General features: G+C 41.6%; 1 protein-coding gene and 1 long non-coding RNA gene across 2 annotated transcripts in view; both read right to left on the reverse strand.

Moving 5' to 3' along the window:
• The window catches only part of RNF150 (ring finger protein 150), a 270,616-nt gene that overhangs the window by 228,956 nt on the left and 21,673 nt on the right, over positions 1–19,987 (reverse strand). The gene's annotated exons all lie outside the window — the stretch shown is intronic.
• Positions 11,479–12,981, reverse strand: LOC118543848 (uncharacterized). The gene is made up of 2 exons (XR_004921285.2): positions 12,439–12,981; positions 11,479–11,700 (listed from the first exon to the last, which is right to left on the reverse strand). It is a non-coding gene; the product is annotated as an uncharacterized LOC118543848 (long non-coding RNA).

The following is a 19,987-nucleotide window of genomic DNA, read 5'->3' on the forward strand; positions in this document are numbered from 1 at the left end:
ATTTATTTATTTGACAGAGAGACAGCAAGAGATGGAATACAAGCAGGGGGAGTGGGAGAGGGAGAAGCAGGCTTCCCACGGAGAAGGGAGCCCAACTTGGGCCTCGATCCCAGGACCCTGGGATCATGACCTGAGCTGAAGGCAGATGCTTAACGACTGAGCCACCCAGGCACCTCATAATACCAAATTTTAAAAAATTTTTGAAAAATAGAAATATTTACTGAATTCATTCTAAGATGTAGCAAGGAGGTAACTATACTCTGTAACTCCCCTGCCCAGGCCCCCGCCGAATTTCTAAAAATCCTCTTCTGACCTTGGAATGGACTGAATAGTGGCTCCTAAAAAGATATGTCCAAGTCCTATCCCCTGGAACCAGTGAATGTGACCTTATTTGGAAAAGAGCCTTTGCAGATGTAATTAAGGATCTTGAGATGACAAATGTTCTTCTAAGAGAAAGGTAGAAGAAAATGGGGACTCGTGCATATAAGGGAGGAGATGGAGCCAAAGCAGGATTCTCCCCTGGAGCCTTCAAAGGGAACATGGTCCTCTTGACACCTTGATTTCAGACCTGCAGCCTCCATAACTCTGAGAGAATGAATTCCTCTTCAAGCCACCCAGTTGTGATAATTCATTCTAGCAGTCCTAGGAGACCAATCCAGCCCCTTTCTCTCCAAAGGCCCATTAACTCATCACAAATGCTCACCACAAATCTCTTCTCTTTCTTCCCCAAACTCCAGCCAGCCTGGGTCTCTTCCTTTGTCCTCAATTCCTTTCCACTTTTCCAAATAGGTCCTTTTCTCCAGGAGGTCGATGCCTTCTCTGTTAACTTAGTAAATATGTCAAATTTTCTGTATTCTTCAGATTATCTTGCTTCATCTATTATCTCTCATGAAGGTATGCTAAAATCCACAAGTGTGGAATTCTAAAAGTTTCCTAGTGAGTCCACTGTGTTTTATGTAGAATCTATAGTGTAGGTACAGCACAAATTAAGGATTATAATATCTCCCTGGTAGATTCTTATTAGTAATAAATACTATTTCTTTATCCCTATCCATGCTTTTGCCTTAATTCCTATTTTATTCAATGATTACTATCATTAAGGCCAGCTTGCTTTAATAAGGGTGTGTGTGTGTGTGTGTGTGTGTGTGTGTGCGCGCGCGCAAAAGCAGTAAGTATATTGGCATTAATTTAATTAGTAAAATTGATGACTATACACAAATATACTTACCAGTTTAGTAAGTAAAGGAATATATACTTGTGTAAACTACCAAGTCAGATGCATATGGTTTATAGCACCTAGTTAATATCAACGCACTGCTTTCGATGTCCCACTAAAACACAGAATAACTCCTATAGATACTGAAGAGCGATCTGCACAGTAGGCAGCCCCAGCTAACACTGTTCTCCACCCTGGAGTGCAAAAAGAAACTACTACTATGTATTTCAAATAAAATAGACCCATCCTTGTTACAATAATGAAGCCAATGGCTCATGTGAATAGGGCATGACTAAGGGGTGTGCACTTTGGAAAACCGCACCGTGACCCTTTCCCTACATTGCATATTTTTTCTACTGTCCTTTTTATGTCTACCTTTCCCTCTCCCTATTTATCTACTCCTTCCTTCACCCTATTCTAAGAGGCTAATTATCTATTTCTATCTTAAAAATTGTATTTCTTCTTTCCATCTCCCTTTCTCTGTTTCCCCAACTTTTTCAACTTCAATGCTAGGAAAACAATATTTTTGCTTTGAAATATTGGTTGTACAGTGGCTAATAAATGATGTTTTATAGTCCCAGCTCTTAATTTAAAAAAAATCAGCCACGCTTTTAAATGTTTCTTTTTAAATATGCACAATATACTATTTTTTCTTTCATATATCCCTTAATTTTTTTATTGTGGGTCAGTGACCCTTCACTTGAGAAAAAGTTCCTTTTCCAACACTTACTAGGTGGACTGCAAGAATGTCTCTGTGATGACAGCAATTAGTTTTTTTTTTTTTTAAGATTTTATTTACTTGTCAGAGAGAGAGCGCACACAAACAGGGGGATTAATAATATTAAAAATATTAATAAAAAATTTATTTATTTGACAGAGGGACAGAGAGAGAATACAAACAGGGGGAGCGGCAGGCAGAGGGAGAGGGAGAAGCAGGCTCCCCGCCAAGCAAGGAGCCTGATGGGGGGCTCCAACCCAGGACCCTGGGATCACGACCTGAGCCAAAGGCAGACGCTTAACCGACTGAGCCACCCAGGCGCCCCTAGGCAGTTACATCTTTTATGACAATTGCTCCACAGATAGTTTTTATGACCAGGAGAAAGCAGATGCTCACAGGATTAATTCTGAATTCCTCAGGCTGGTCACCCAGGACTTCCTCCAGTGGATTCCAGCAGTGGCGGGCAGCGCCCCTCCCCTGGGGAGTAGTGTGGTTCAGAGACAGGAGGCTGGGCCCCAGAGCCCATTGGGGCAGGTCTGCAGATCAACGCTGCCCCTTACTCAATGATAACTGTGGGCAAAGGATTTAAACTTTCTAAGGCTCCATTTACTCTCAGATACCCTGGGATATCAAAAACCACTTTTCAGAGGACTGTAAGGATCAAACGTGTTACCTAACATCCAAAGTGGCTGGCACACAGTTATCTGTCCCACTGGCGTACTGACTGTGCCCTGAAACTCATCCGAGCAATCCAGCCTCCTGGGTTCCCCTTCTCCTTCCATGAGAGGAAAAGGGAGGATCAGACAAAAGCACCAGGTTATCAGAATGACCACAATTTAAGAAGACTTAAAGTCAACTTGAAAGAGAAGCTCGGGGGCGGTGGGGCGGGGGGGGGGGGGGGGGGAATGCCTGGGTGGCTCAGTTGGTTGAGAGTCTGTCTTCGGCTCAGGTCGTGATCCCAGGGTCCTAGGATGGAGCCCCACGTTGGGCTCCCTGCTCAGCGGGAGTCTGCTTCTCCCTCTCCTCCCCACTCATGCTCTCTTCTTGCTATCTCTGTCTCTCTCAAATAAATATTTTTAAAAAAAGAGAAAGAAGCTGGGCTTGAAAGAATGAACTGTTTGTATTGTTAGTATTAGAATGTTAGTCTGACATCTTAAACTACTACTCTTTCTTGCTTTATAATTACTGATAAAACTTGAGAAATTTGCTTAGGAGAGGCTGCAAAAAACAAATAAAAAAAATAAAACAATTAAATGGGAAATTCAATGACATCTTTTTGTTCCATATTGGTTACCTGTGAATTCTGGCAGCTCTAAGGGGATCAAGAATTGCTATAGCATCACCTCAGAAATGAAAGGTGCAGAAACACCTTGCTTTTCTTTTACACACACACACACACACACACACACACACACACACAAAGAGGCAGCAGAGAGGAGGGGGAGGAGAAGGAAGAGAGGGAGAGGAAGAACGAGGGGGAGAAAAAGAGAATATGACTATACATATCCTTACTAGGCTTTTATTACCAGTCACCAGTAAAATATGCTTACGTGTCCAGAATCAATTTTTTTACCATCCAGGGAAAAAACTCTTCCAACAACATGTTCCATAATTGTCTGAGATAAAAGGGAGAAACCAGATCTCAGATCCTAGTATTTTACATTATGGCTAACAAAGTCTCTGTGACGCAGTCAGTTGAATTCACTTGTTGCTCCAGCCTCTCTGTAGACTGTTCTCTAGAAAGGCAACGTCCAGTGAGGTGTTACACAGCCTGGAGGCACTTGGAAATGCAAAGGAAGAAAAACGAGTTGCTACTTCTCTTGCTGCCTGGTTTGGGTCCCAGAACCCTCCAAGATGAATAAATCTGAAGTACTGGACGGTGTGGGGGGTGTAAGTGGTTAATGAGTTCGGCCATCAGGGGATTTGGTGAGCTCTATTTCTAGGAATATATAAAATTGGACAAGCGGTCCCAGCAGGATTATAGCTACCATACCATCTAAAAGAGGCAAAACCCACAGACCCAGGGACGGTGGCTATGAGAGTCTTTAACCTTAGCTAAGGGCCTGGGTGCATGCTGCTGTGAGGGCACTGAAGAGGGATCTTGGATTCTCACCCAACTGGAGGCAGGGACGGGAGTAAGAAAGTGGGAAGAAACAGCTCTAAGAGGAAAAGAAAACTGGCTGACAACTTATGGTTTATGGCAAGAAAACAAAAATGATCAGGGGGACCATCTAACTTTCTAATAACTCCCTGCATCTCTGACCTAATTTTACCAGCACCAGGCCTACTGGGGAGATGTCCCTCCCCCTCCAAAATGCATGATAGGGGCATCCTGCAACCATGGATGAAGGAGCAGAAGACCATGTAGTGCGCCCCCTCCACCAGCAGTAGATATAACCTCTTTTGTTTTTCCCTAATCTTGAGATACTTGCTACATGTACTTGTGTACACACCTGAAGGTATGTACAGCATCATATCATAGAGTTCTGTTCTCTGCCCTTAGTGTTTTTAAGCAGTAATCTATATTGCTTATAGGTACATGGATGCCACTGTAATCAAATTTATAGATGAAAATAGCTAAGAGACAAGGACACTAGTTGTCCCCAATTATCTTCCTATAATATACACTGATCTTGGGGCGCCTGAGTGGCTCAGTTGTTAAGCGTCTGCCTTTGGCTCATGTCATGATCCCAGGGTCCTGGGATCGAGCCCCTCATCGGGCTCCCTGCTCAGCGGGAAGCCCGCTTCTCCCTCTCCCGTTCCCCCTGCTTGTGTTCCTTCTCGTTCTCTGTCAAATAAATAAATAAATAAAATCTTTAATATATATATATATATATATACACACACACTATCTTTAGCTGGGCACATAGCCACTGTGAATAAAGTCAGCATATCCCAGCCTCCTTTGAAGGTTGATGCTAAGTGACAGTGTTAATATGTAATTTCCAAGTGGTCCCAAAGGGCAGCCAGGACAGTCCTAGAACATTTGTTGAAGCTGGTGAAGCTTCAATACTAAGAGAAGCTTAGCTCCCAAAGGATCATGAAGGTGCTAGAATAACCCTAGATAGTACAAATTCACATTTCATTTCCATGAGGGGGAAGCTTCTGCGTGGTTGAAGCCCACATTATTTTTGATTTTCTGTTATTTGCAGCTGCATCTATTCTTTTTTTTTTTTTAAGATTTTATTTATTTGAGAGAGAGAATGAGATAGAGCATGAGAGGGGGAGGGTCAGAGGGAGAAGGAGACTCCCTGCTGAGCAGGGAGCCCAATGCGGGACTCGATCCCGGGACTCCAGGATCATGACCTGAGCCAAAGGCAGTCACTTAACCAACTGAGCCACCCAGGCGCCCAGCAGCTGCATCTATTCTTAAAAGACTAATAGCTAATCTAATAGATAACTCCATCAGGATATAAAAAGGCATCAAATTTTAACTAGCCAAAAAAAATGGGTTGATCTGATTCAATAAAATTTAATAGGATAAACGGAAAAAATGACTTCTGCATTTATGGATGCGGAACACCAATCATATAAAGATAGGATAGGGAAACATGTCTTAGCGGCATCCTTAGAAAGCAATTTTAGAGGCTCATGACCCTGGTACGAGACCATAGTGATCTATATCAGCCCAAAGAGGCAATATGTCCTTAAGTTACATACACAAACACCTAATACTTCGATGCTGAGTTCATGACCTCAGGTGACACCAGGGTAAGTGAAGGAAGCGGGGCAGGAAGGCAATGAACAGGCAAACACGGGCGCTGTCTTTAGACAGAGCCATCGCTCAGCTCCCAGTGATGGTTGCTTTTTAGAAGGGCCCGGGGTTACCAGATTTTGAATTTTTTCCCCAGAGAAGTTAGAAATGTGGATTGCTATGTGGCACCTCCATTTGCCCTCAACAGTGGTTATTAATTTAAAAATTTTAAATAAAACTACACACGCCCCCAAAGCCATACCCTTCTGGGAGGCGTGCTGGCTGCTCGTTTTCTGGCAACATCTCGGATGACAGAGGTCAGTCCCACTCTACCCAACTCAGGGGAGTCCACCCCTGGAAGAGTGCGCATTTTCCTGGGCACTAACGTTAAGGAGAAACAGCGAGAAGGAATAGCGGTAAATGGGAGAGGGTATTAGGGGTCTGGCTTCTAGAGCCAGTGAGACTGGGGTCAGAATCCCAGCTCCACTCCTTCCCAGGAAGGCGGCCTGGGGCAACCTCCTTGGCCCCTGCAGATCCAGCTTCCCTATCTGTAAAATGGGGGATAATCATAAGACCCACGACCCACCCCCCATTAGGACTGACATGAGGGTTAAAAGCGCTAATGTGTTCAAAGAGCTAAAGCCATGGGTGATGCATTTTAAGCTAAGCGGAAAGCGAGAAACCTTGAAAATATGTTTAGAGAACTGCAGAAACTTGAAATTTTCCCTCCGATCAAAAAAAGATCAACTGGCAACATATTTGTCTTAAAATGTGTGACTATGCGGGGGTGGCTTAGCCAGCCTTACTGATGAGGTCCCAGGACGGGAGTGGAAAGAAACCACCAGTGAATGGAAATGGAAATGTATTTGGATCTGGGAAAAGAAACAAAAGTAGAATTTGCTGTTTCCAAATGCAATCCGGTAGGCCTCCTTTCCCTGGAGGACATGAATTAAACCTAAATTAACCACTGGGTAGATAGAGCAGGGGGTAGTTCAAGTATTAAACTAGAGTGTGTGTAGGCATCAGATAAACGAGATGACCTTCAGGTCCTCCAAGGCGGTCTCTTCCGTGATGCTCTTGCACAGAGGCAAATACATTCAATTCCTCAGATGTCCTTTAAGACAGACTGCTAATTCATACAGAACTTGCTACCAGCACACAAAGGGACCACAAGGACAAGCCAGGAATTCAGATATGCCCAAAAGAAATCACCGCCAAACACTCCGCTGTGTCAGCACACAGACATATACACACTACACTATTCACGGCCAAGATTCCGGAGTGCCATCTCAGTAGAGAGACGGACTTAAGTCAAGGCTAGGGTGATGGTAAAACCTCGCAGATTTTTTTTTTTTGGTTGGCATCCAAAAAAGGGAAACAAATGTGACCTCTTAAGGTCATTGGTGCTCATCACTTTTTTCTTTAGAGCCCTTGATATCAGGTACCTGAAATGTTTATTCTTAGAATTATTAAAAAGAATGCCATACATTTCTGGAGTACTCAATGATTTATGATTACACACAAAGAGACACATTATCTTATTCTTCTTCTTATACTACATCATAAGGCAGGTCAAGCAGAGATTTCCGTTTTTCAGACCAGAAAATTGGGCCCTGGATGGTATATAAGTGAGTAAGTGACAATGCAGGGTCATTCAATTCCAAATTCCATCTTCTTCCCGTTGTGCCATATTGTATTTTTAAAGGGTCAAATGACATTTTCTTTTTCCTTTTGAGAAGTATACATATTGTATACAGATAAATTTAAAAAGGGTTGGTTTATCCACTCCTATACTACACGGGAAAGAAACTCATTCCAGCACAAAATACCTCAACATATTGGGTAAAATATTTAAAATATCTCTTGTAAAAGAAATGTGTTGGAGAAAAAGGCCAGAAATAAAAAGGAGGCATGATTCCACACAGGTAAACCAGCACTAACGGTCCACTGTGCTGAGGGCCATCTACTGCTCCTGGTGGCTTGGAGCTAGACTTTATAAACCACACCTGTGGGAGAAAGACAACAAATCCTGGGGCTCAGGAGCATGAGAGAATGAAAAGGAAGACTCAAGTAAAGCTGGAGCCCCTGAAGGGCAGCCCTGACATGGATGAACTAGAAACAAACAAACAAAACAACCTTCCCTGTAGGATGGTCTTCTGTTTGGGCCTTGGATCTCAGTGTGATAAAGAAAAAATATTTCCCAGGGCACCTGGGTAGCTCAGTCGGTTAAGCATCCGACTCTTGATTTCGGCTCAGGTCATGATCTCAGGGTTGTGAGATCAAACCTGGCATCCGGCTCCGTACTCCACATGGAGTCCGCTTCTCTCCCTCTTCCTCGGCACCCCCCTCCCCTACAACGAGCTCTCTCTCAAAAAAAAAAAAAAATCTTAAAAAAATATACTTCCCTTGGATAATTCTCCCTCCTAAACACACTCTACACAAGTAGGACCTGATTCACCCTCCTGGGTGACTTATAACACCTCGTCCTCTGAATTGTTTTAAAGTGGCCTTGGGTTAGTGCATTGAGGCTCTTGGCAGAAGCAAATCCACAGTCTCTCAGAAGAACTCTATAAACACATGCCTCAAAAAAATTCTCATGGACAAAGCTCCAAGGAACTTAAACTCATAATCAAATTCAATATACAAATAAAAATAAAAGCCTCCATGAGTGAAACAGAAAACAAAGTACAGAAGCAGGCATGCAAAACCTGCAGGTGTTAACAGAGTATAAAATGGGTTTATTATTTTTAAGGGAATAAAAGATTGAAAATATGAAAGATCAAGAGACTATAAAAACTGAGATTTGGACAAGAACAGAAAGCACACTTGCCAAAATGAAAAATATAACAAAGTTCATGCTCAGGTTCAGCAGACGATTACAGACACAGCGGAAGAGACAGACCATCAGTGAGCTAGGAGACAAAGCTGAAAGGTCACATAGAATGCAGAGAAGAAAATGTAAAAAAGTTCAGAGACATGCAGGATAAAATAAAAACACTCAACATGCATTTATTTGTGGAGTGTCAGAAACACGTAGATGTGTAGAGAGGCAGTGTTTTAGGATCATAACTAAGGCTTTCCTACATCTCACAGTGAAACTGAAGAATACCCAACACACAGGGAAGATACTGAAAGCAGCCAGAGAGAAAAGATATAATACAAAAAAATAGTGACTAGTAACTATTAGCCAATTCCCCAATAGCAACAATAGAAGATAAAAGACAACAGAATATTATCTTTAAACTGCTAGAAGTTCCTGTCAATACAGAATATGACCAGAGGTCGGCAAACTTTCTGGAAAGGGCCGAATAGTAAATATTTTAGGTTTTGCAGGCCCATGTCTTTGTCCCATATTCTTTTTAATCCACACTGTAAAAATGCAAAAGCCATGCTTGGCATGGGGCTGAACAAAGACAAGGCCTCACACCAGATACGGCTCAAGAGGCTGCAGTTTGCCAACCCCTGGAAGACACAAAATTATCTGTGGAAAGGAAACAAAGACATTACCCACAGGCTCTCAGTAAGAAAACTTCAAAAGGATGTACTTTAGGAAGATGCAAAATGACCCCAAAATGTCAGAGATGCAAGAAGAAAGGAGTCAAGCATTGGTAAACACCCGTGAAAATCCAGGTAAACACTGGATAGGTTTTTCACTATGTATGGAACATGCTGTAAAAGTCTACAGGACTAAAACACTAGAAAATGGGCTTCTGCATAAGACCTGGAAAGGGTGCCGCTCCCACTTAACAGTGAGAAAAAGAACAGAAGAAACCGCAAACTTTACTTGACCCCATCGGAGAGCGGAGGGCACAGGGCACGCGGGGAGAATGGGTTCCAATGAGGGACAGCCCCCAGCCCCTGTAAGGAGAGCAGGCAGGTGCACGCTGGTTCACCTGGCGGGGGCACCCACCATGGGAGGCTAAGATGACCTCGGGCTACCATTTTAAGGAATTGCTGGAGGCCAAGTGTGGGCTGACATGTTGGTCTGGAAAAGCTGGGGACTCCAGCTTTGGGGACTTCCAAACTCAGAGGGTTTGCAGTCAGTTGTAAGTTCTTGTCCATGAGCCTCCAATGAGTTCTCCCCAAGGAGGAGGCTGAGAGGGCTCCTCCTCAGTAGAGCTACGGAGGAAGGGATCAGGTGCTTCTCCCTAAAAAGCACAGAATCCATTCCTCACCCAGACCCTTCTCGCATATGGAAAAAAGCCTTAATTAAGAAAAAGAAACAACCCAAACTCTATCAACAAAAGAACTGATAAAATTGATAAACTGTGGCATATTCATGTAATGCAGTATCCTACACGTACTTAAAAATGGATGAATCTCCAAAACAGTTCTAAGGGAAAAATCAGATTCAAAATGATTCCATTTATGTAAAATTAACTTTTTTGACAAAGTCGTATAAGATGTGTATATAAATTTCATGTTGATATATACATGCACACATTTTTATAGAGTGTCTAAGTAAAACAAAAATATGTATTTATTTTTAGGGCTGCATGTGTAAGAATTAAAGCAAAGGAATGATTTGAGAACTTCAGGTTAGTGGCTGCCTCTGGTCAGGGGAGAGGCATGCAATCCTGGAGGGGCGCCCAGGGGCTTCTAACGTGCTGATTATGAAGAATCTAGTTAGTACACTGAGTGCTGGGAGTACGTTTTATTTGTAGCTAGCATTCTTTATGTATATGTTACATACATTCTTATGCATACATGATCTATTTTGTAATTAAAAGTTCTGTGCAGATATGCATATAACAGTTAACAGTCGTTGCCTGTGCTGGGGCGGGGGGGAAGGTTAACAGCCACATTTACTTCTTGCTCAATGTGCTTCTGTTTCTGGATTTGTTTCTGGTGTTTTGGTAACACAAGGAGTAGTGTGTATTCATACTTTACGGTTTTCAAAGAAAAAAAACACTAAAGATAATTTTTGGCTTCTGAAACAATGACTACTACTCATTTTAGGAAGGTTCTTTTCTGCTACGTAGTAAAAATACCTCGAAAGGATGAACATGAGGTTTGTACAGCTTTCATTTTTCTAAGCTGCAAAAAGCCATGTAATAAGTTTAAAAACAAGGATACCATATTTAATGATACTTTAAAGTCTTCTTTGCCATATTTGTTCGCTTCAGGAAAAGTGGCATTTAAGTTTACTGGGATCAAATAATCCTTTTATTTTTATTCCAGACAAGGTAGTGTGGTGATTTACAAGACTGCTTACTCCTTTACACAGACAAGAGATCTCGAAGTCCTGATTAGCCAAGTGGAGAAAGCACTCTGAATGCGTGGCTGAAATTCCAAGAAACTTTAAGGATCATCAGGGTTGTATTTCTTTTATCCCTAAGTGACTTCAAAATTCCTTTGTTTGATGAACAATGACCAATAACCAAAGTGAGAAGAACTTTATGTGGGACTTAAAGCTCTCGAATGCTCTTCCTGGGTCTAGAAATCTTTTGGGCTTCATTTGAATGCAGCCATGTCCTCAGCAACTGGAAAATGTGATGCAATTAGACTCTCTTCATGTGGCTCTATCAGAACAGCAACCTGAATATAAAAGCATCGTTTGCCAAAGCAGATCCTAATCTGTAGAATTGTGTTGCTTGGGAATCTTTCACTTCTCCCCAAATAGAATGGGAGTTCCACAGAACAAGGGACCTGGTTGTGTACATCTCAGTATTGCCAGAGCCTAGTTCAGTGCCAGGAACACTCCACGTACTGATTGATAATGGTTTGTTAGGTGCATTTGCTTGCTTTACAGCTCAGAAAATTAATTTCTTTTAGCCATCCATATAGTTCACAAACCTTTCTTTTGTGCCAACTCTGAGCCAACATAATAATAGATATTGAAATTACAAATATAATTGATACACTTTTATGCCTTTGGGGGGTTAAGTCTACAGCATAGTTTGGAAATACATACACCGGCAACAATGTGGGTAAAAGTCACAAACACAATGTCAAGTGAAAGATGCTAGACAGAAAAGGGTACATTCTGTATGAGTCTGTTCATATAAAGTTCAAAAACAGGCAAAACGAATCTATGGAGTCTGACGTGGTCACCCTTGAGAAGATTAGTGCCTGGAAAGAAGGGGACACGAGGGGCATGAGGTTAGAGTTTTGTTTCTTAATGTAGGTGTGATCACTTTTTGAAAAGCCATCAAGCAGTACATTTATGATGTGGGTACTTTTATATATGTTCTACTTTAATAAGTATATATACTTTACATATATACACACACACTTTAAGTAGTTCACTTTTTAAAAAAAAGAACACTTTTTGAAAGCGTATGGCTTGAAGCGGGTTTCTCTTTACTACCCCTGTGGTTCAACACATTCTCAACGCTTTCCTAATCTTGTTCTAACTCAAATGCCACTTCCTGCAGAAAGTCTCCACTGAGCTCAAATAAGTTTTTCCCTCCTCGGACCTGCCCTCCTTTACTTTCCTTAACTCTAGGCATTGTGTTAAAATGTGAAACAATCTTCAACTCACACCACCTATCCCAGTGGTCCGGATATATTAGGTATTCAAAATCCTTAAGCAAATAAACATTTAACATTCTATTCCTTGACCTGCTCCACATGGCCCCTTCCTGTGTTTGGAGGTGCTCTTTGATCTGTCCTTTTATTCAGCAGAACACATACTGCATAATCTGTGGGAACCTACTCTAAATGTGAGGTCAAAAAACCTGAAACGCTTTCTACTGATGGCTTAGACACATTCAAAAGAAAACAGCATTGTTCTTTCATTCTAATGATGAATGTAATATAAAAATTTCAAAACAAAAAAGTAAAAGTTACCAATAATTTACCATATACCTTGTCTTAGAACTTGATCTTCATTCCAATAACACCATACACATCTTTTCATGTCCGCAAATAAAGTTCTCACTCAAGTTCATCACATTCTGGAACGGTGGCTGGGCATCATGGCAGCATGCCGAGAACACGAATCTTTGCTTAACCAACTCTCCATCTACGAACATCTGGGCTACTACAAAATTTTTACTTTAAAAAACAATGAACGCCTTTATAAAAATTGTCCACAATAACGACGTAAGAGTAAATTCCTAGAGGTTTATTTTCCAGGTTAAAAGTATGCACACCACAAAGGATTGTTTAGGGTACACATTGTCAAATGGGAAGCCTGCAACAGTGCATGTTTCTACAATAGCAAATTCCACATTTCACGGATTGTTTTCACCGTGTAACACGTTTGAAATCAGAATGCTCCTTAGAGTTTACGGCCTGTCACGATCACTGCTGTCAGTCAGGGGGCCGCTGGGACGTGGCTAACACTGCCCGAGTCACGCTCCTGCAACGTCTCAGCCGGAAAACTACTTAGAGACCATTTCAGGAAGAGCTAGCAGTGTGGACTACCGTCTGAAAACACTCTGAAACCTTCTTTAAGAAAGTGGAGGCGCTGAATCTTACAGACTGTCAGTGGCTTGGAAAAAAAATCCAAGCAGAGCCTCTTTCACAAAATGCCACATGCTCAAAGCTCTTGATGGCACAGATAACACAGGGTAAAAGACGTGGATGTTGATGCTCTAAGCTAAGAAGAGATTCAGAAGTGTTGCACTCATTGCGAACAAGTTCTAGAAAATAACCAGCTAAACCATTTGGCTTGTATTTTCTCCTTATGTATGCAAAGGAGTAACTTATGGTTCAACTCTATATCTAAATACGTAAAAGATTATTTTACAATAATTTTTTTAAAGATTTTATTTGAGAGAGAAAGCGAGAGAGCACAAGTGTTGGGGGAGGGGCAGAGGGAGAGGGAGAAGCAGACTCCCCACTGAGCAGGGAGCCCGATGTGGGACTCGATCCCAGGACCCTGGGATCATGACCTGAGCCAAAGGCAGACGCTTAACCCACTGAGCCACCCAGGCACCCCTCTCTTACAATAATTATAAAACAAAATTCTAAATAAGATAACACTGTACAATAGATTACTTGATGGCATTTTTTAAAATTCTTATAATATATGAGATAATATTGGGCTTTAACACTGACAACTTAAATTCCACGAAAAGGAATTCAGTATCCTGAGTTTTGTCTAGTACTAGGTGTTGTGCTTTTTCTTAATCTTTGCCAATTTTATATTAAAATGACCCAATATTTTAATGTGTATATCTTTTTTCTTTTTGAAAGATTTTATTTGAGAGAGAGATAGTGCAAGTGTGGGGGAGAGACAGAGGGAAGAGGGAGAGAGAGAATCCCAAGCTGACTGCATGCTGAGCGCGGAGCCCGACCCGGGGCTCGATCTCATGGCCCTGAGATCATGACCTGAGCTGAAATCAAGAAATCAGACACTTAACCAACGGAGCGACCCAAGGTACCCCAAGGTGTATATCTTTGATTACTAATGAGGATGGGCCTTTCCCCCTCATTTTGACCATTTATAGTCCCTTTGTAAACTGCCTGTTTTTATAGTTTTTGCACATTTTTCTATTGAGATGTTTATTTCCAATTACTTTATTTTTTAGAGAGAAAGTGCATGTGTGTGCGCACAGGCAAGGGGAGGGGGAGAGAGAGAGAGAATCCTTAAGCAGACTCCCTGCTGAGCACAGACCCTGCCGCGGAGCTCAATCTCAGGACCTTGAGATCATGACCTGAGCCAAAATCAAGAGTCGGTCGCTTAATCAAATGAGCCATCCAGGTGCCCCTCTGATTACATTTTTGTGGCAGTTCTTTATAAATTAAGAATATTAAACCTTTGTTTGACCTATGCCATGCAAACATTTTTCTCAGTTTATCATTTTAACTTCCTTAATGGTATTTCTTTTTTTTTTTTTTTTTTTGCAATTCAGAGACCCATTCAACTAGTGAGAAATGCCAGCCAATTTCAGATTTGATCAAATTTTATCAATCTTCTTCAGACACCTCCCTCAGGAAAATTCCTCACAGACTGGAGGAAACCACATACATATAAATGTCACACAGCTAGAAAGAACTTCAATTAGCATCAGCATACACTGAAAATTATATGACTAGAGACCTGCATCCAATTCCCGTCTTTGGTCACATTTCCCCCTCAGAAAATGACATGAGAGGTCTTTCCAGACCAGCATTCATTTTGGGTTTTCAGTTTGGGTGACTTCACAGCTGCTCAGTGATAATACTGTGATCAGCACAGGTTGTACAAAGGTGGTTTGAGGAGAAATCGCTTCTGATGGCCACTCCTCAGGGCCCTCAAGCTTTCTGCCTGCAGCCTTGTCAGCACACCGGCCTCCCGATGCCACAGCAGGCCACACGTCCCCGGTACAGCACACAGGCTCCACCGGCCTCCACCGCGTCCAAGCACAGCCTGACCGTGGGTGCGGTCAGGAGTCATGGGTCCGAACTGTGGCTTTGCCTCTAACCAGAGATATGACCTTGGAGAAATAATGTTACCTTGCTGGGTCTCGGTTAGCTCATCTTTAGGATAGGAGCAGGTGGAATACAGGATCTCCAGGGTCTTTCCAACACCCACATTCTGGCCTATGGTACATACCTCATCAACTCTCCTCACTTGCTACCCCAAAAATAAAATAATAATGTATTCAAAGTGTGTCTTTCTCCAAAGCTGCTCTTCATCCATGTTTTGCTATACCGCCCCTCTCGCATTCAGAGAGAGCAGTTTGATCTGTGTTTCCCTTCCTCATTTCACAAGGACTGGGTTGACTTGAAAGTCAAGCTTAGAAACCTCAAAAAGTTTTATTAGACTTCTGACCCACTCACCTCAGCCAGCACAGACTGGCTTTAAAAGCACGTCGAATTATTTTTCCAGTTTGATTTTTTTTTTTAACCAATCACAGAGACAGGGTTCTTTCAGCACTTCCTTTAAAAATCTATTCTGTAGTGACCTAACTCTACCAGGAGTTTTGTTTCTGAAATGCAGCCTTTGGAGGATTCTTCTCCTTCCTACTGCCTACATATCTCATTATTTTTGCCCCTCATATAGTTATAGTGAAAATTAATCCTAAGATTTTATTATTTATAGCTTTCAGAGAATTTTGTATGACAATCACAATGCTGGTATAAAAGGGTGAAATCAATATTACTTCCAAGGAGCTAGCACCAGAATTACTCTAAAAACAGGGAACATCTCTGATTGGGGCAGGAGATGAAAGAAGAGCAGAGTATCCACTGCTTCCAAAGCTTCAGGGAAGAGGGTAAAACTGGTCCACAACAAACTGGGAGAGAAATGGATGGTTCTGGAGTCGGCAGCTGTTGAAGAAAGAGTGAGGAGCCAGGGAGGAGAGAGGAACCAGGGAAAGAGAAACTTCTGGTGAGTTGTTCTCAAAATCTTGCACACCCACCATGGGAACTCTACTCCCTCCTTGTCTTACACCCAACATGAAGAGAAGTCTATTGAGAAATCACATGAGCATGCAGAAGGGCTAGGAAGGATTATTTTGACTTCTGAGGTAATATCTATTTCAGGGGAACAGATGGAAAAATCAGGGACCAGAGATGCCAGTTTGAACACAGGGTTATACCAGGAGGTGACTCCACATGACGATAAAGAACAGGATGTGTCACTTATCCACAAAGTTGAAAAAAGAAAAAAAAACTTTCAAGAACAAGAATATAAAAAATGCAGTATCGAGCTATACAGTATGTGATGTGACCCCTCAGATTTCCAGTAAAATCTGGTACATTAAAACATGATGGAGGTTTGTGTGCATGTGCTCTGTTTCAGTGTGTGTGTGTGGGGGGGGTCTTTGTCTTGGGGAGGCGTGGTGGAGTGAGAGACTGAAACCTGATGAGGTTTGGATCAATGTGGTGTAAAACAGACATCAGAAAAAATCTCATGATAACCATGAGAATATAAGCTCCCTGAAAAGCTCAAAAAAATCTCAGGGAAGGATTTCAACTTTTGTAAGACATAGAATGAAGATTTAAATCAACACAAAGTAGACCTCAAGGAACAAAGGGTCCCCAACTGACATCTGGATTTTACTTCTTTACCCAAATGCCATTTACATAACTTTATAGTATGCTAATTATGTTCCAGTCTTTATATATTTACAAACATCTTCAAGTTCTTTCAAAATCTTTCCTAAGGAAGGCAGTAATTTCTGGAAAGAATTAAATATATAATTCTCTCTTGCAAGAACAGGATGAGAGGTTTTCATCTCTACTTGGAGAGAATTCTGGAATGGATTCTAGAATCTTTTCACTAATGGAAAGGAGTAATATCTTTTCTTCCATGGAGTCCAAAGTGATAAACCCAAATACCACATATCTACTACGTAATGGCATCAGGGATGTTCAGACCTTCATATCACAAAGTGATGCCATACAATGCAAAGGCCACACAGGGATATGATTTTATCACACCTTTTCCCTTTTTGACATTTACCACCCTCACCGATAGCTCATCTGCGAGTCGTTTGCTTGAGGGTACTGCAAGAGGATGCATGCTGGGGAAACAGATTTAGGGCAAGTTTTCAAGCACATCTACAAAAGGTCTTTTCTTCAAACCATTTCTCTATCAACACAATATTGACACTGTTAAATATCTATTAGGTATTGTACTGCTTAGTTCACCCTTCTAAAAACAATGACAGTGGCCAAAAGACACAGAACGTAAGAAACAAGAAGGAATAAGGAAACATATTACTTATAAGGAATTATTAATTAATAACAATTTATTAATAAATTATAAATATAAGGTATTATTATTCCTTATAAGGAATAAGAAACAATAAGCCATACATGAGATAGCTGTTCTCTGATCCTTTCCTTCCTCCTAAAGATCATGAACGCCTTTTAGCACAAATACCTGGCCATTTAGCCACCTTCTACCTGCCCTGACAACACCAGAGAGCAGTGGGAGGTTGGCCGTTTCCATATTAGAAGAGAAGTAGATAATGTCACATTCACCCGTGGTTGGGAAATTCCTACGTAAGCGGTGGTGTTCACAAACAGGAATCACCCTATCCAGAAACCACTCTGTGGTGGTCCTGCTTTCCTGGCTCAGCTGGACATCAACCCAGTGACTGCCACTTCAGGCGAGCCTGCCATGGCTCAGAGGTCTGCTGGTAATCCAGGAGGAAGGGCCCTTTAACTTCCCAATTTATAAAGCCCTGGTTGAGAAAATTTATCTTACACCACAGAATGAACTGTACACCATTCACTATGCAGTTGTCTTACAAAATAACTGAATAGTCAAGGTAAAAATAAGCACTAGAGAAGTAGCGTGGGGTTCTGGGACCACTGCGGTACCTCCTCATCAGCTATCACTAAAGGGAACCTGGAGAGACAGGGGGGCCGGGGTTCCCAGTCCACAGGCTTTTCCCCAAATTCTCGCCAAATACTCATTCGCTGCCATTCTCAGACACTTTCAAAATGAAGATACTAACCGTGTACTCTTCATCTCCTCGTCCTCTAGGATTTGGAGATTAAAGTATAGAGCCTTTCTCCCGGACTATGCAGGCTCCACCAAATGCACTCCTGTTGCTAGAGAGATTCTGGATCCCATTTGCTAGTTCACAAGAGCTAAAATCGCCGGAGACCCTTCTCCAATGTGAACACACAGCCCCCCCTGCCTCTGATAAAAGCTATAAACACCTCTGCACAATCGAGGGAGAGCATTAAGAGATCTTCCTGGCTTTTGTTCAGGGAAAGAGTCGACTCTGAGTTGTGAAGACTCTTCTTTACCCAGAAGCCCTTCTGTGCAAGCTTCTATTAGTAAACATCTTGGCGGAAGCAGGTATTAGCCTGCTCCCAAACTACTGAGTACAGGGGTGAATACACAGGGTCATAATACTTGGCACTGTAAGCATTCTTAGAGAGTGGAGGAAAAAAATATGGTGAATCACTGAGATATTATCTAAGACCTTAGCTTTTAAACCCTTTGTGACCTCTCACACACATACGTGGGTATGTAATAAAAAGTTCTGCAAAACAACAGCCACCCATACACATGCAGTGAACTATATTTTTCGCTTTGGTTTCATCTGGGTGTTGTATAACCTTCTAAATTTATTTTTGAATTGCAGTTAGAAAAAAATAGTACAAAAGGTTAATGAGACAGGTGGAAATATAATTAAATTGGCCTATTTATAGAAAAATCTCAGAAACACCAGTGTGAAAATTTTAGATGTCAAGTTCTGTTCCCTTAGGTATCAGGATGATTTGATTTACACAGAATTCCAAACACACAGGCCTGGGGACATCCATTTAGCTTTTATTACATGACAAGGCAATAAGACTGCAGAGGGAAGTAAGTAGTGTTTTACTCCAAATCTGAATAAACCCATAATAATTTAACAAGTTTACACTGCAATAGGGAAATAATGGAGATTGTGCTCTAATCAGGAATGGTAAAGAGAAGCACATGGTGATGAAGTCTGGGGGCAAAGGAGGAAAGGTCAAGTTTTCTTGGTTTAAGCACATCACCTAATTGGTTCAACCCTGAACCTGGTGGAGTGTTCTGGTGTTCGGCAGCTACTGCTTTGAGCACAAGAAAACAGATTCCTGCACTGTAGGAGGTCAGAGGTCACTAGTAAAGATCCAAAAAACTATTTGCTCATCCTTATTATGTGGGTTCCAAGCATAACCACAAGAACCATCTTTCCAACTGTTTTCTATGTCATCACTGGGCAAAATTCTCAGTGCAGAAACCTTGGTCTTCTATATGTTTTGAATCATCTCTAATAAAGCCAAGGGCAATCAGAGCTGAGTAGCAACTCAGCAGAAGAGCTATGAAAGGTTTCCATTCTTTAAGGGGGAAAAGAGTTAATTAGAAGACTGCAAGTTTCCAGTGACTAGATTTTACCTTAGAGCTCTTTATACCTTAAGAATGATGCATTCAAGCTTGAGCAAAACATTGCTTCCCTCCTCTGAGGAGGGAACAAATGATACTCTGGATAATATACTATGGATAATAGTAATAGTTTGATGATTCCATTCAGTACCTAAATCCAAACTGGGCTGGATTGGTTGCAGACAGAAGGAGCCCAAATTGTCAACTATTTTTGTAAGGAAAAAAAAAATGCTTGCCAAAATGCCAGTGTTTACCATGGCCTAAACTATGATTATTCAAATAATTTTGAATGTTTATATCTTTTAAGTTTGGAAAGGCTGTCTAAATTGAAATCATTCTAGTAGGGCCCAAATAGAAACTTGGGCACTTCGAGCACCATCATGGTAACTCTCTCTCACACCCTGCCCGCCCCCCCAACCTTTCTATTTCAATGTAATTCCAGACCTTATTTATCCCCATCATGATTTGGCATGCAAATATTAATATGATGGTATTTTGCCCTCATTTTTATAATCCCAATCCTGTAAGCCTATTGTTTGCAAGGTTAAATTAGAGAGTCTTCTGAATTCTATATATTCCATACAACCCAACCATTAACACATTTTTTCC

Source organism: Halichoerus grypus, chromosome 3 (genome assembly GCF_964656455.1).
Source record: "Halichoerus grypus chromosome 3, mHalGry1.hap1.1, whole genome shotgun sequence".
Lineage (NCBI taxonomy): Eukaryota > Metazoa > Chordata > Mammalia > Carnivora > Phocidae > Halichoerus > Halichoerus grypus.